Source organism: Schistocerca americana, chromosome 1, assembly GCF_021461395.2.
Source record: "Schistocerca americana isolate TAMUIC-IGC-003095 chromosome 1, iqSchAmer2.1, whole genome shotgun sequence".
Lineage (NCBI taxonomy): Eukaryota > Metazoa > Arthropoda > Insecta > Orthoptera > Acrididae > Schistocerca > Schistocerca americana.
In genome coordinates, this window is record NC_060119.1 from 566,825,926 (window position 1) to 566,840,875 (window position 14,950).

The 14,950-nt window shown below is 43.4% G+C and overlaps 1 protein-coding gene across 1 annotated transcript in view; it reads left to right on the forward strand.

Annotated features, from left to right (window-relative positions):
• The first annotated feature begins 11,575 nt into the window (after positions 1-11,575).
• Positions 11,576-14,950, forward strand: part of LOC124606522 (amphoterin-induced protein 3-like) — a 149,343-nt gene continuing 145,968 nt past the window's right edge. The window contains exon 1 of the mRNA XM_047138510.1: positions 11,576-11,639. The gene's annotated coding sequence lies outside the window, so the exon portion shown is untranslated. The remainder of the gene's footprint in view (positions 11,640-14,950) is intronic.

Sequence of the window (14,950 nt, forward strand, 5' to 3'; positions counted from 1 at the left end):
CTTTTAATAAAGTATTTTGCTAACACAGCAACATGTCGTAAAGCAGACGGTGTACAGCTCGTCCCGAGAACATTTACGAGGCGAGCTTTATTCGGAGCCATTCATTTGCCCTTCTGTCTCAGAGCAGTAACGTTGCATACGTGAACTAGAAGCGGTGTGTGTGTGTGTGTGTGTGTGGTTTGAGGTTTTCGGGCGCTAAACAGCGTGGTCATCAGCGCCCAAACGCATAGAAACAGGAACACATGCGGTGAAGGGACGAAGACGGACAACGAACAAGGAGAACGGCTAAAAGGCACAGGCCTGACGCAGTTCCAAATCTTCTTATGCAGAGGCAAAACAAGAGGAAAAGAAACGCACTAAAAAAGGAAAGGAAACACAAGGAAAAGAGAACAGAAATCGAAATGAAACAAGTAGGGTATCGTGACTGACGGACCTCGTGAACTAGAAGCGATAACGTTGTGTATCTAGTGGCATCCCATGTCAACACACCCGATTTTATCTTCGTGGTGTCGCCGCTGTTTTAGTGGTCTATTATTTAATATATTTAATTTTTTCCTTTGGTTCTGTTTAACTGGGGATCGTCTGCTGCGTACCGTAGTCATAGACTGCTGCTTTTGTATTTGCCTCGCGAATCAGGGATGTCGAGAGGACGAGTTCCATGAGGCCGCGTAGACGCTGTTCTTTTTTAACAATAATTATTGTTTTTTGGCTTGGTGAGAAGAGGTTATTTAGAAAAAGCATAAGATGTGTAAATTAGCACCGTTGTGCAAAACTTAACATCGATCTCACTAAAATATCCTATACATTAGCAGAACTAAGTTGACTTTTTTGACGAATTATTTATGAAAAAGTCACCACAAACAAGTCGTCTTCTGAGTCAGCTACCTTCTCTAGGAACGGACTGGACCTGCGATTGAGGAATAGCTCATGAAAGGGAACGAATACACGGTTAACTTAGTATTTCGAGATCAGGAGCTAATGGTCGGAAATTAATATTTAGTCTTTTATTGACATAAGCAACTTAAACCTCACAGGAACAACCTAAGCTCGTAGAAATTGTTGAAAGTGTCACCAGCACAATTGCACACATTACAACGGCCACCGAGCGAGGTGGCGCAGTGGTTAGCACACTGGACTCGCATTCGGGAGGACGACGGTTCAATCCCGTCTCCGGCCATCCTGATTTAGGTTTTCCGTGATTTCCCTAAATCGCTTCAGGCAAATGCCGGGATGGTTCCTTTGAAAGGGCACGGCCGATTTCCTTCCCCATCCTTCCCTCACCCGTGCTTGCGCTCCGTCTCTAAAAACCTCGTTGTCGACGGGACGTTAAACAATAATCTCCTCCTCCTCCTCCTCCTACAACGGCCAATAAACATCTGGCCTCTCTCTCTCATAAGACGCTATTGTGCTGTTGTACAATGAGACTGGCAGTTAGGACCTTGCTAACCAGTTACTCTTCAGTTTCTATTGAAGTTTCCACCCATAACCAGTTCCGAAGCTTTCCTGTGTACATTGTCGCTTTTCCGGGCACGGCATACTGTTGCTCTTCACATTAATGCAAATTCCAGAGTAATACTCCTTATTAAGTCGACCGCATGCAAATACTGTGTTGCATCAGAGCAGCTAAAAATGTATGTACTATGCACATAAAGGAGAAAAAGAGGACTGCAAGTTACGGAATAAAAGGCAGTTGCAGCATTCAAAATGCAGCCGATAAAAACGCTATATTGACTAAAATAAAAATTTATTAGGCCTGTTGAGGAAGGAGAGAGCCCGAAACGCGTCTTAGCATAAATGTCAAATATTGTTCGACCTTACGGCTTCCCCATCCCCGTTACCCAAGGTGTGGTAGGTGTATAATACCAACACAGTATTTTTATACAAATAATTACATAAAAAATACAAATAATGAATCATGTGTGTGTAAAAGTGGGGCGAAATTGCTCCAAACGTACGTAGATTATGCGTGCGCGCTCTTTTCATCTCCACCTCCAGCGCTATATGAAGTGTATGGTTTTTATACCCTCGATGCTCTTCACATTAATGCAAATTCCAGCAACAAGTAATACTCCTTATTAAGTCGACCGCATGCAAATACTGTGTTGCATCGCTTCAGGCAAATGCAGGCAAATGCCAGTATGAACCATGGACCTTGCCGTTGGTGGGGAGGCTTGCGTGCCTCAGCGATACAGATAGCCGTACCGTAGGTACAACCACAACGGAGGGGTATCTGTTGAGAGGCCAGACAAACGTGTGGTTCCTGAAGAGGGGCAGCAGCCTTTTCAGTAGTTGCAAGGGCAACAGTCTGGATGATTGACTGATCTGGCCTTGTAACAATAACCAAAACGGCCTTGCTGTGCTGGTACTGCGAACGGCTGAAAGCAAGGGGAAACTACGGCCGTAATTTTTCCCGAGGGCATGCAGCTTTACTGTATGATTAAATGATGATGGCGTCCTCTTGGGTAAAATATTCCGGAGGTAAAATAGTCCCCCATTCGGATCTCCGGGCAGGGACTACTCAAGAGGATGTCGTTATCAGGAGAAAGAAAACTGGCGTTCTACGGATCGGAGATCCCTTAATCGGGCAGGTAGGTTAGAAAATTTAAAAAGGGAAATGGATAGGTTGAAGTTAGATATAGTGGGAATTAGTGAAGTTCGGTGGCAGGAGGAACAAGACTTCTGGTCAGGTGACTACAGGGTTATAAACACAAAGTCAGATAGGGGTAATGCAGGAGTAGGTTTAATAATGAATAGGAAAATAGGAATGCGGGTAAGCTACTACAAACAGCATAGTGAACGCATTATTGTGGCCAAGATAGATACGAAGCCCACACCTACTACAGTAGTACAAGTTTATATGCCAACTAGCTCTGCAGATCACGAAGAAATTCAAGAAATGTATGATGAAATAAAAGAAATTATTCAGATAGTGAAGGGAGACGAAAATTTAATAGTCATGGGTGACTGGAATTCGAGTGTAGGAAAAGGGAGAGAAGGAAACGTAGTAGGTGAATATGGATTGGGGCTAAGAAATGAAAGAGGAAGCTGCCTGGTAGAATTTTGCACACAGCACAACTTAATCATAGCTAACACTTGGTTTAAGAATCATGATAGAAGGTTGTATACATGGAAGAACCCTGGAGATACTAAAAGGTATCAGATAGATTACATAATGGTGAGACAGAGATTTAGGAACCAGGTTTTTAATTGTAAGACATTTACAGGGGCAGATGTGGACTCTGACCACAATCTATTGGTTATGAGCTGTAGATTAAAACTGAAGAAACTGCAAAAAGGTGGGAATTTGTGGAGATGGGACCTGGATAAATTGAAAGAACCAGAGGTTGTACAGAGTTTCAGGGAGAGCATAAGGGAACAATTGAAAGGAATGGGGGAAAGAAATACAGTAGAAGAAGAATGGGTAGCTCTGAGGGATGAAGTAGTGAAGGCAGCAGACGATCAAGTAGGTAAAAAGAAGTGGGTTAGTAGAAATCCTTGGGTAACAGAAGAAATATTGAATTTAATTGATGAGAGGAGAAAATATAAAAATGCAGTAAATGAAGCAGGCAAAAAGGAATACAAACGTCTCAAAAATGAGATCGACAGGAAGTGCAAAATGGCTAAGCAGGGATGGCTAGAGGACAAATGTAAGGATGTAGAGGCTTATCTCACTAGGGGTAAAATAGATACTGCCTACAGGAAAATTAAAGAGACCTTTGGAGATAAGAGAACCACTTGTATGAACATCAAGAGCTCAGATGGAAACCCAGTTCTAAGCAAAGAAGGGAAAGCAGAAAGGTGGAAGGAGCATATAGAGGGTCTATACAAGGGCGATGCACTTGAGGACAATATTATGGAAATGGAAGAGGATGTGGATGAAGATGAAATGGGAGATATGATACTGCGTGAAGAGTTTGACAGAGCACTGAAGGACCTGAGTCGAAACAAGGCCCCCGGAGTAGACAACATTCCATTGGAACTACTGACGGCCTTGGGAGAGCCAGTCCCGACAAAACTCTACCATCTGGTGAGCAAGATGTATGAGACAGGCGAAATACCCTCAGACTTCAAGAAGAATGTAATAATTCCAATCCCAAAGAAAGCAGGTGTTGACAGATGTGAAAATTACCGAACAATCAGTTTAATAAGCCACAGCTGCAAAGTACTAACACGAATTCTTTACAGACGAATGGAAAAACTAGTTGAAGCCGACCTCGGGGAAGATCAGTTTGGATTCCGTAGAAATACTGGAACACGTGAGGCAATACTGAGCTTACGACTTATCTTAGAAGAAAGATTAAGGAAAGGCAAACCTACGTTTCTAGCATTTGTAGACTTAGAGAAAGCTTTTGACAATGTTGACTGGAATACTCTCTTTCAAATTCTAAAGGTGGCAGGGGTAAAATACAGGGAGCGAAAGGCTATTTACAACTTGTACAGAAACCAGATGGCAGTTATAAGAGTTGAGGGACATGAAAGGGAAGCAGTGGTTGGGAAGGGAGCAAGACAGGGTTGTAGCCTCTCCCCAATGTTATTCAATCTGTATATTGAGCAAGCAGTAAAGGAAACAAAAGAAAAATTCGGAGTAGGTATTAAAATCCATGGAGAAGAAATAAAAACTTTGAGGTTCGCCGATGACATTGTAATTCTGTCAGAGACAGCAAAGGACTTGGAAGAGCAGTTGAACGGAATGGATGGTGTCTTGAAGGGAGGATATAAGATGAACATCAACAAAAGCAAAACGAGGATAATGGAATGTAGTCGAGTTAAGTCGGGTGATGCTGAGGGTATTAGATTAGGAAATGAGACACTTAAAGTAGTAAAGGAGTTTTGCTATTTGGGGAGCAAAATAACTGATCATGGTCGAAGTAGAGAGGATATAAAATGTAGACTGGCAATGGCAAGGAAAGCGTTTCTGAAGAAGAGAAATTTGTTAACATCGAGTATAGATTTAAGTGTCAGGAAGTTATTTCTGAAAGTATTTGTATGGAGTGTAGCCATGTATGGAAGTGAAACATGGACGGTAAATAGTTTGGACAAGAAGAGAATAGAAGCTTTTGAAATGTGGTGCTACAGAAGAATGCTGAAGATTAGATGGGTAGATCACATAACTGATGAGGAAGTATTGAATAGGATTGGGTAGAAGAGAAGTTTGTGGCACAACTTGACCAGGAGAAGGGATCGGTTGGTAGGACATGTTCTGAGGCATCAAGGGATCACCAATTTAGTATTGGAGGGCAGCGTGGAGGGTAAAAATCGTAGGGGGAGGCCAAGAGATGAATACACTAAGCAGATTCAGAAGGATGTAGGTTGCAGTAGGTACTGGGAGATGAAGAAGCTTGCGCAGGATAGAGTAGCATGGAGAGCTGCATCAAACCAGTCTCAGGACTGAAGACCACAACAACAACAACAACCCACGATGCTTCCTTTCAAATAGTGACTTATTACAACATTTGACTGAAATCGACCTAATGATTTAAAAGTTGATGTGTAACGTACACATATAACAATGATTGATAGTTAGACATCCTAGCACCTCTATGGTTTAGCATGGGTTAAAAGGGCATAATTTAAGACTCCTGAAGAAATCTCACCAAATTTGATGTTTATACGATTCATTATTTCTACAAAAATACTGTGGGAGTAAGATACACCTGTTAGCCCTGGTTGAGGAAGTGAGGATAAGAAAAGGTGTCAAATGGAAATGTTCGAAGCTGGCCAGCGAGTATTTCTTTCCTGAATCCCTTCGAAGAATGTTTCACGAACACAAAGAGTTTATTTGTTTTCGGAGAATTTTTCTGAAATGAAATAAGAGTTGTTTTCAAAACTCCACAGCTTTTAATTTAAACCCAGACTCTTCTGAATAACGGCTTTTTAAACAAGAAATGAGAGTGAACGTAAAAAGTATTTGTTCAGTTTCCACATTTAAAATGTTGAACCACTGCCAACGACTTTCTCCATACGTCTTAACCACGCAGCATCCAGACACCTACTAGTGGACATTATTATGATGTGTGTCCACCCTGCACCTTCATGATGCTTTAAACTTTGCTTAGGACACATTCAGTGCAGTGTCTGAATGTCTGTGGGGGAATAGCAGCCCATTCTTCCTCAACAACCGGTAGTGATATAGAACTCTGCGGTCTGAAGCGAAGTCGACTTTCTAACACACACAAAAGGTAAGCCATTGGATTTAGATCAGTCTACATCTACATCTACATGGTTCCTCTGCAAGTCACACTTAAGAGCCTGGCGGAGGGTTCATCGAACCATTTTCATACTACATCTTTAACATTCCACTCTCGAATGGCGCGTTTGAAAAAGGAACAACTAGATCTTTCCGTTCGAACTCTGATTTCTCTTATATTATTATTATGATCATTTCTCCTTACGTAGGTGGGAGTAAACAAAATATTTTCGCATTCGGAAGAGAAAGTTGGTGATTGAAATTTCGTAAATAGATCTCGCCGCAAAGAAAACCGCCTTTGTTTCAGTGACTGCCAACCCAACTCGTGTATCATATCAGTGACACTTTCATCCCTTTTTGGCGATGGCACGGAACGGGCTGCCCTTCTTTGCACTTTTTCGATGTCCTCCGTCAATCCTACCCGGTAAGTATTTCACACCGCGCAGCAATATTCCAGCAGAGGACGGAAAAGTGTAATGTAGGCTGTCTCTTTAGTGGGTTTGTGGTATCTCCAAAGCTTTCTGCCAATAAAGCGCAGTCTTTGTTTCGCCTTCCCCACAATATTATCTACGTGTCTTTCCAATTTAAGTTGCTCGTAATTGTAATTCCTAGGTATTTAGTCGAATTGACAGCCTTTAGATTTGTGCGATTTATCGTGTACCCAAAATTTATTGGATTTCCTTTAGTACCCATGTGGATGACCTCACATTTTTCTTTGTTTAGTGACAATTGCCACTTTTCTTACCATACAGAAATTCTCTCTAGATCATTTTGTAATTGGAATTGATCATCTGATGATTTTACTAGACGTCAAATTACGGCGTCATCTGCAAACAATCTAAGGGGGCTGCTCAAATTATCACCTAGATCATTTATGGTTCAAATGGCTCTGAGCACTATGGGACTTAACATCTGAGGTCATCAGTCTCCTAGAACTTAGAACTACATAAGCCTTACTAACCTAAGGACATCACACACATCCATGCCCGAGGCAGGATTCGAATCTGCGACCGTAGCGGTCTCGCGGTTCCAGACTGAAGCGCCTAGAACCGCTCGGCCACTCCGATTATTTATGTAAATCAGGAACAGCAGAAGGCCTATGACACTACCTTGCGGAACGCTACATATCACTTGTGTTCTACTGTATGATTTACCGTCTATCACTATGAACTGTGACCTTTGTGAAGAGGAAACCACGAATCCAGTCACACAACTGAGACGATACTTCATATGTACGCAATTTGATTAATAGTCGCTTGTGAGGAACGGTATGAAAAGCCTTCTGTAAATCTAGTAATATAGAATCGATCTAAGATCCCTTGTCGACAGCACTCATTACTTCATGGGAATAAAGTGTTGGGTTGTTTTGGGGGAGAAGACCAGACAGCGAGGTCATCGGTCTCATCGGATTAGGAAAGGACGGGGAAGGAAGTCGGCCGTGCCCTTTTCGAAGGAACCATCCCGGCATTTGTCTGGAGCGATTTAGGGAAATCACGGTAAACCTAAATGAGGGTGGCCGGACACGGGATTGAACTGTCGTCCTCCCGAATGTGAGTCCAGTGAGCTAGCCACTGCGCCACCTCGCTCGGTGGGAATAAAGAGTTAGCTGTGTTGCACAAGAACGATATTTTCTGAATTCGTGTTGGTTATGTATCAATAAGTCACTTTCTTCAAGGTGATTCATAATGTTCGAGTACAGTACACTCTCCAAAATCCTACTGCAAATTGAGGTCAGTGAGACGGGTCTGTAATTCAATGGTTGACTCCTATTTCCTGTCTTGAATATTGGTGTGACCTGTGCTACTTTCCAGTCTATAGGAACAGACCTTTCGTCAAGTGAGCAGTTGTATATGATTGCTAAGAAAGGCGCCATTGTGCCTGCATAGTCTGAAAGGAACCTGACTAGTATACCATCTGGACCGGAAGACTTGCCTTTCTTAAGTGATCTGAGTTGTTTCGCAACACCTAAGATATCTACTTTTATGTCACTCATTCTAACAGCTGTTCTGGTTTCGAATTCTGTGATATGTACTTCATCTTCTTTCGCGAAGGAACAACTGAAAACTGTATTTAGTTAACTCCGCTTTAGTGGCACCATCATCGGTGACATCTAGGTCGCTCGATGGGCAGGTCCATTTCAGGAATAATATTGTCCGCAAACCATTACTTTACAGATGCTGGTTTATGACACGGTACATTGTCGTGCTGATGCGATCAACGTCCCACAACTGCTCCTCTACTGTGTGTAGTACACGTTGCTGTAAAAAGTGTTCATATCCTTCCACAATTAGCGTTTTCTTAGGCGCAAGAAGGGTACCACACCCTAACCATGAGGAACACGTCCATATGCAATCAACGTCCTACAACTGCTCCTCTACTGTGTGTAGTACACATTGCTGTAAAAAGTGTTCATATCCTTCCACAATTAGCGTTTTCTTAGGCGCAAGAAGGGTACCACACCCTAACCATGAGGAACACGTCCATACCGTAAGACCAACTCCTCTGTATATTTCAGTGTTGGCACTACACATGAAGGCAGGTAAGAGTCTCCAGGCATTCGCCAAACCAAAATCCTTCCATCAGGTTGCCATTGCGTGTAGCATGATTGATCACTCGTTTCGTCATCCACCGTCCAGTAGTGCCGCTCGTTACTCCACCTCAAGCGTCGCTTAGTACTGGCTACATAAACGTGTGGCTTATGAGGAGCCGCTTGACCGTTTTACACCATTATTTTAACTACCTACACACAATCATAGTTGCTACGGAGTTGGTGACAGGTTTTTACAACCACCCTCCATAGTGCACGCTGGACATTGTGCGTCAGAACACGAGATCATCTGGTGCTGGTTTAGTTGTGATTGATCCTTCACGTTTCCACCTCACAGTCACGTCGCCAACAGTCGACTTGTTACTAAGGTTCCATCTAATGACTATACCACGTTCGACTCCCGGCTGGGTCGGGGAATTTTCTCTGCCCAGGGACTGGGTATTGTGCTGTCCTCATCATCATCCTCATCGACTGCAAGTCGCCGAAGTGGCGTCAAATTGAAAGACGAGCACCCGGCGAACGGCCTGCCCGACGGGTGGGCCTAGCCATACGATTAAATTAAAAAAAAAGTTCGAAATCACTGAGTTCTCCTGAACTGTCTCATTCTGTTGATACTGCTTCTCTGCTGGCAACACAAAATTCCCCGCCTCCTTTTATACCACAGGGTCCACCTAGTAAAGCTCTATGAAGAGTAAATAAAACTAAATGAAACCAGAGACCTTTTCAGGTCGCAAACGTCTATGGTCATCTATGGTCTATGATGCATGCATGCAGACTGAAATCGTGAATGAAAATATGTACCAAGGCCGGGATTCGAACCCGGGATTCCTGCCCATTAGACAGTGCACCAACCACTACGGCACCAAGCATAGTGGCTTTGCGCAATTGTTACTGTGACAGGATAGCGTAGTGGTTTCCGCATCTGCCTAGTGAGCACGGGGACCCGATTAGAACCCTGGGATGGTAAAATTTTCATTCGTCCCTTCAGTATGCGTGTATACATTATACACTGATTATACACTGAAGGCTCAAGGAAGTTGGTAACCTGCCTAGGATCCCCGCGAGGAAGCAGAAGTGCCACAAAAAGACGTGACATGAGCTCGACTAATGTCTGAAATAATGCTGGAAGGGATTGACACCATGAATCCTGCAGGGCTGTCCATAAATCAGTAAGAGTAAAAGGGGGTGGAGATATCTCATGAACAGCACGTATGCTCAATAATGCTCATGCCTGGAGAGTTTGGTGGTAACGGAAGTGTTTAAACTCAAAAGAGTGCTCCTGGAGTCACTCTGCAGCAATCCTGGACGTAAGTGGTGTCGCATTGTCCTGCTGGAATTGCGCAAGTCCGTCGGAATGCACAATGGGCATGAATGAATGCAGGTGATCAGACAGGATGCTTACGTACGTGTCATCTGTCAGAGTCGTATCTAGAGTATCCGGAGTCCCATATCTCTCTAACTGCACACGCCCCGCACAATTACAGAGCCTCCACCAGCTTGAACAGTCCCCTGATCACATGCAGGATCCATGGATTCATGAGGTTATCGCCATACCCGCCGCGCACGATACAATTTGAAATGAGATTCGTCCACCAGGCAACATGTTGACGGACCGAAGGGAAGCGTAAAACTTTGTGTCGTGCAGTCATCAAGGGTACATGAGCGGACTTTCGCCTCTGAAAGCCCGTTTCGATGACGTTTTATTGAATGTTTCGCACGCTGACACTTGTCGATGGCCCAGCATTGAAATCTGCAGCAATTTGCGGACGGGTTGCACATCTGTCACGTTGAACGATTCTCTTCAGTCGTCGTTTGGTCCCGTTCTCTTAGGATCTTTTTTCTGGTCGCAGCGACGTCGGGAATTAGATGTTTTATCCGGTTCCTAATATTCACGGTACACTGGTGGAATGGTCGTACGGGAAAATCCCCACTTCACCGCTACCTCGGAGATGCTGTGTCCCATCGCTCGTTCGCCGACTATAACATCACGTTCAAATTCAATTAAATCTTGATAATTTGCCATTGCAGCAGCAGTAACCGTTCTAACAACTGCGCCAAGACACCTGCGGTCTTATGTAGGCGTTGCCGACGGCAGTGTCGTATTGTGCCTGTTTACTTCTCTCTGTATTTGAAGCCGGCCGCGGTGACCGAGCGGTTCTACTCGCTTCAGTCCGGAGCAGCGCGACTGCTACGGTCGCAGGTTCGAATCCTGCCTCGGGCATGTATGTGTGTGATGTCCATAGGTTAGTTAGGATTACGTAGTTCTAAGTTCTAGGGGACTGATGACCTCAGATGTTAAGTCCCATAGTGCTCAGAGCCATATTTTTCTGTATTTGAATACGCACGCCTTCATCGGGTTCTTTGGCATTTCAGTGTGTAAAGAGTGGTTGATTGCATTATTTCCTCAAGTAAGTTCCATTCGTTACTATTTGACATAAAATTCAACTGATTATGTGGCTATAATAATCTGAAACTCTTAGTGAAAAAGTTCAATACAGTTGATAATCACAACTGCGACCGTCAAGTCTATTCCGTAATTTTCACATTTGAAGTTATCCAGTAATGTGTCTGATTCTGCTTTCAGGGGTCCGTTTGAGGAGAAAGGACACAGCACACCTGCAAGTACGTAAGCGGTTTCTCTCGCCTGAGAGTAGTCGTGCTCGAACCCCGGTGCAGTCGGCGGCAGTGGCACGGCTGAGCAGATAGCGGACCGCGACTTCTGCCGTGACGTCACAGTCTGCGCGGGCAGCGGTGGCGCAGGGGCGCCACTGGTTGGCGCATCCAGGCGTCCAGTCCAGTCGACCAGCGGCGGCCGAGGCAGCCAACAGCGAGCGGGCGGCAGCAGCGGGCAACGAGCGGCATGCGGCGCGGGGTGGCGGCACGTACGGCGGTATAGCCCTCGAGGTAGGTGGCGCCGTCAGTGTTCTGCTGCCAGAGTGCGTGACAAGCCGAGTGCCGACGTCTGTGTGTGGCATCGTGTTAACAGTTCTGGTGTTGAGTGGGGATCACGAGTGACGTTGACTGTTGGACACCACAACGAGAATAAAGGTCAGTTCAGCGGTAAACAAAAGCAAATTTTTATTTACGGTGCATAAAGCATTTCGAACGTTGTCGGCCTAATTTCAGACAGTATTTCCAATATTACCCTACATTTGCGTCGGGCGTCGACTTTTTGTTTGCGTACCAAAAATCTCTCAAACGACCACTAAAAATTTTTTGCCGTTTCTTGTGACTGACTGATTGTTGTGTGTACCAGAAGTGGCGATCACAGGAATTTGTCTCAAACTGAAGTAATAATTAACTAATGTGTGAATAAAAACAGTTGTATCAGGTGTTTAGCTCACCAAACTCGTTTTATTCTTTCAAGTATAGGAATGGTGTGTTTTCGACATTTTTTTACGCCCTTGCATGCGTCCGTGGAGCCTTTTTTTTTTTTTTTAATTTTTTCGAGATCGAAAATATTTTATGATCGCTGAAAGAAGTTTGGTATACAGATGAAACGCCACGCAGCTACTTAATCGAATTAAATAACAAAGAAGTGCCGAGGGTTTGCTGTCACGAAACTGATTTTCCTACGTACTGCGCCCCCCCCCCCCCACCTCACCGCGAGATGGTGCTTTCCCACATGCCACAAAAAACCAAGTGATGTGGAGCATTGTTTTATTTGCGAAAAGACCATAATGTTCACGCGCTGGCCCTAATTTATTTTTTTCGTTGCTTCCTCTACGTCTCTAGAGGCATATGACTGTATGTTCCTACCAAGGACGACATATTTTTTCAATCCCTTGCCCAGGCAGAATTAGTATTCCGTTTGTGCCCCCCTTTGCCCCTTCGACCCTTCGAGTAAAGATACCTCAATTTCCGTATTTATTAAATCTGTTTTGATAGATTTTAAAGAAGTCTAGTATTCCGAATAGCACTAACTTTACTAAAATTAATGGCAGATCGACTTCAGACATTACTTACTTGGTCAATTCTTAAACCATTGTTATAAACTGTAAAATAAAGAAATTGCGGCATATTTTTGCAGGAAGTACAGAAACTGTCAGGATCGGACGCTGACGTAGGTTTTTTACCGAACCGAACACCAGAAAACATATGGTTCTCAATTCTTTGTTTCGACGGTAAGTGGTTATTGTTAATGAAAGAAATTTTGTTTCACTGAATGCCCCCTCCTGTTATGGTTGTAAACATTTACGTTATAGATAAACTGAAGAGCAAAATGTTGATCCGTAGCTCCTCTAGTTATTTTGATAGTATACCTGTCGTTCAGAATTTCCCTTTCTATCGCGTCTTTCTAGTGTCTCTGCGACACTTTAGGCGACAATATATCTGCTATAATTAATCTAATCTTTTATTCTTCAGTGATACGCCTTCTGCTGTTAAGTATTTACGATTATCTCCTTCCCGTAGTTTTGCAGTAAGGCCTGTCGAGATAAACCATGTCATACTACCTCCGCCAGTCATGCAGCCATTGAGACTAAGACTTGTTTGTAGACATCTGATGGCTATCAACTGTTTTCTGCGCTACGTTTAGTGCTTGTAATTAGTATGTTCTGTTAATTATTAAGTAACTTTGGATATACAAACATTCTCCTTGCAGAAGGGGAGAGAGGGAGTGAAAGAGAGAGCGAGCGGGTAAATACTGTGGTATGCAGCATATAGCTGTACTTAGACCAATCATAAAGACATTCCCATTTTTCTTCTATAAAAAATGGGAGCAGACAACCTCTTCGACCGGGAACGGCGACGGCGTCTTGAATACGTCGTTTTTTTTATTATGTTCTCAGATTTACGTATATTGTTACTTCCGTATTATTGACTCTTGTTTCATGAGTCCTGTAACTGTTGTTAGTTCCACGCTAAATGGAGACGCGATCAAGGTCTGGTAATGACAGGAACGGTACTGCGATGAATAACCTGCAGCGCATAGCTATGGAAAGACTACAATATTTGGTATACTTAAAGAGAATGTAGATACAATGTGTGTATCTGTTTTCTGAATAGCGTCTCTCAACAAAACTCGATTAACTAAAGAAAAACTAGGAATTCTTCAAGAACAGATTTTGAAATTGGCAGCAATTTCACAACTTCGCGCAGTTCTTTGACGAATCAGGATAGTTTGTGGACAAGATTTCTCGTTAATGAACTATATGCATTAAATCTTGTAGATGGACGTTGAGTAGTCACGCAGACTACTCTGTGGAATACGACAACCAGTAGCTGTGTACGCTGCACACAATAACTGTTGCAACTCAGTGCGTTAAATGGTAGGGGATCTTCCGCGGCCGTTATGCTTCTCGAAATAACGCTGGTGAATGATTAGCCATATAGTCAAGCTTCTTTGTGTTGTGTTTATGGCCTGATAACACGTGGTCCGTGAACGACCCCCGTGAATCCTTTGGATTCTTCGCTAATGAAAGGCAGACGAGAGCTCTCTTGTGTTGGAAATATGGAACAAGATGTACCTGCCAACTAAGAATCACACTTGTAGTGAAAATTATATTATCTTACGCAATGACAGCATTATGCGTTTTCTTTTAAATTTTAGGTACTCGGGGGTTACCCATAGCATAATAAAAAATCTGTGTACAACAGAATAATATCCGGAGACTGACTTGTCAGTGCTATAGTTTACTGACCAATAGTAGCATGTGATTGTTGGTAAATCCCATTAGTAAAATGATTCTGAGGCGCAAGTCAATACAGCAGTTCTTACGTTGTACCAATCTACATGACTGCTCTGCAGTTCACGCTTAAGTGCGTTGAGAGGGTTCATGAAATAGTTTCACACTATTTCTTTATCGTTCCAATCTCAAGAAGTACGTAGAAAAAAAGAACGCCTGAATCTTTCCGTGCGAGAGCGGATTTATTAGATAACGGTGGTCTTTCCTCCCCATGTAGGTGGGAATCAACGAAATGTTTCGGCTTTCGTAGGAGGAAGTTGGTGGAAAAAATCTCGCCGCAACAAATTTGTCTTAATGATTGCCACCGCAACTCGCGCATCTTATCTGTGACGCTGTCTCACCTGTTTCACGATAGCACACAATGAGTTGCCTTTCTATGAACTTTTTCGATGTCTTCCGTCAATCCTGTTATGTGACGATCCCATATCGCGCAGCAGCGCTTCAGAAGTGGATGGAAAAGACTAAATGTTGCATCTTCTTGGTATTTTGTTTACCCTCACGCGATAGTTACAGAATAATTGCGGATCG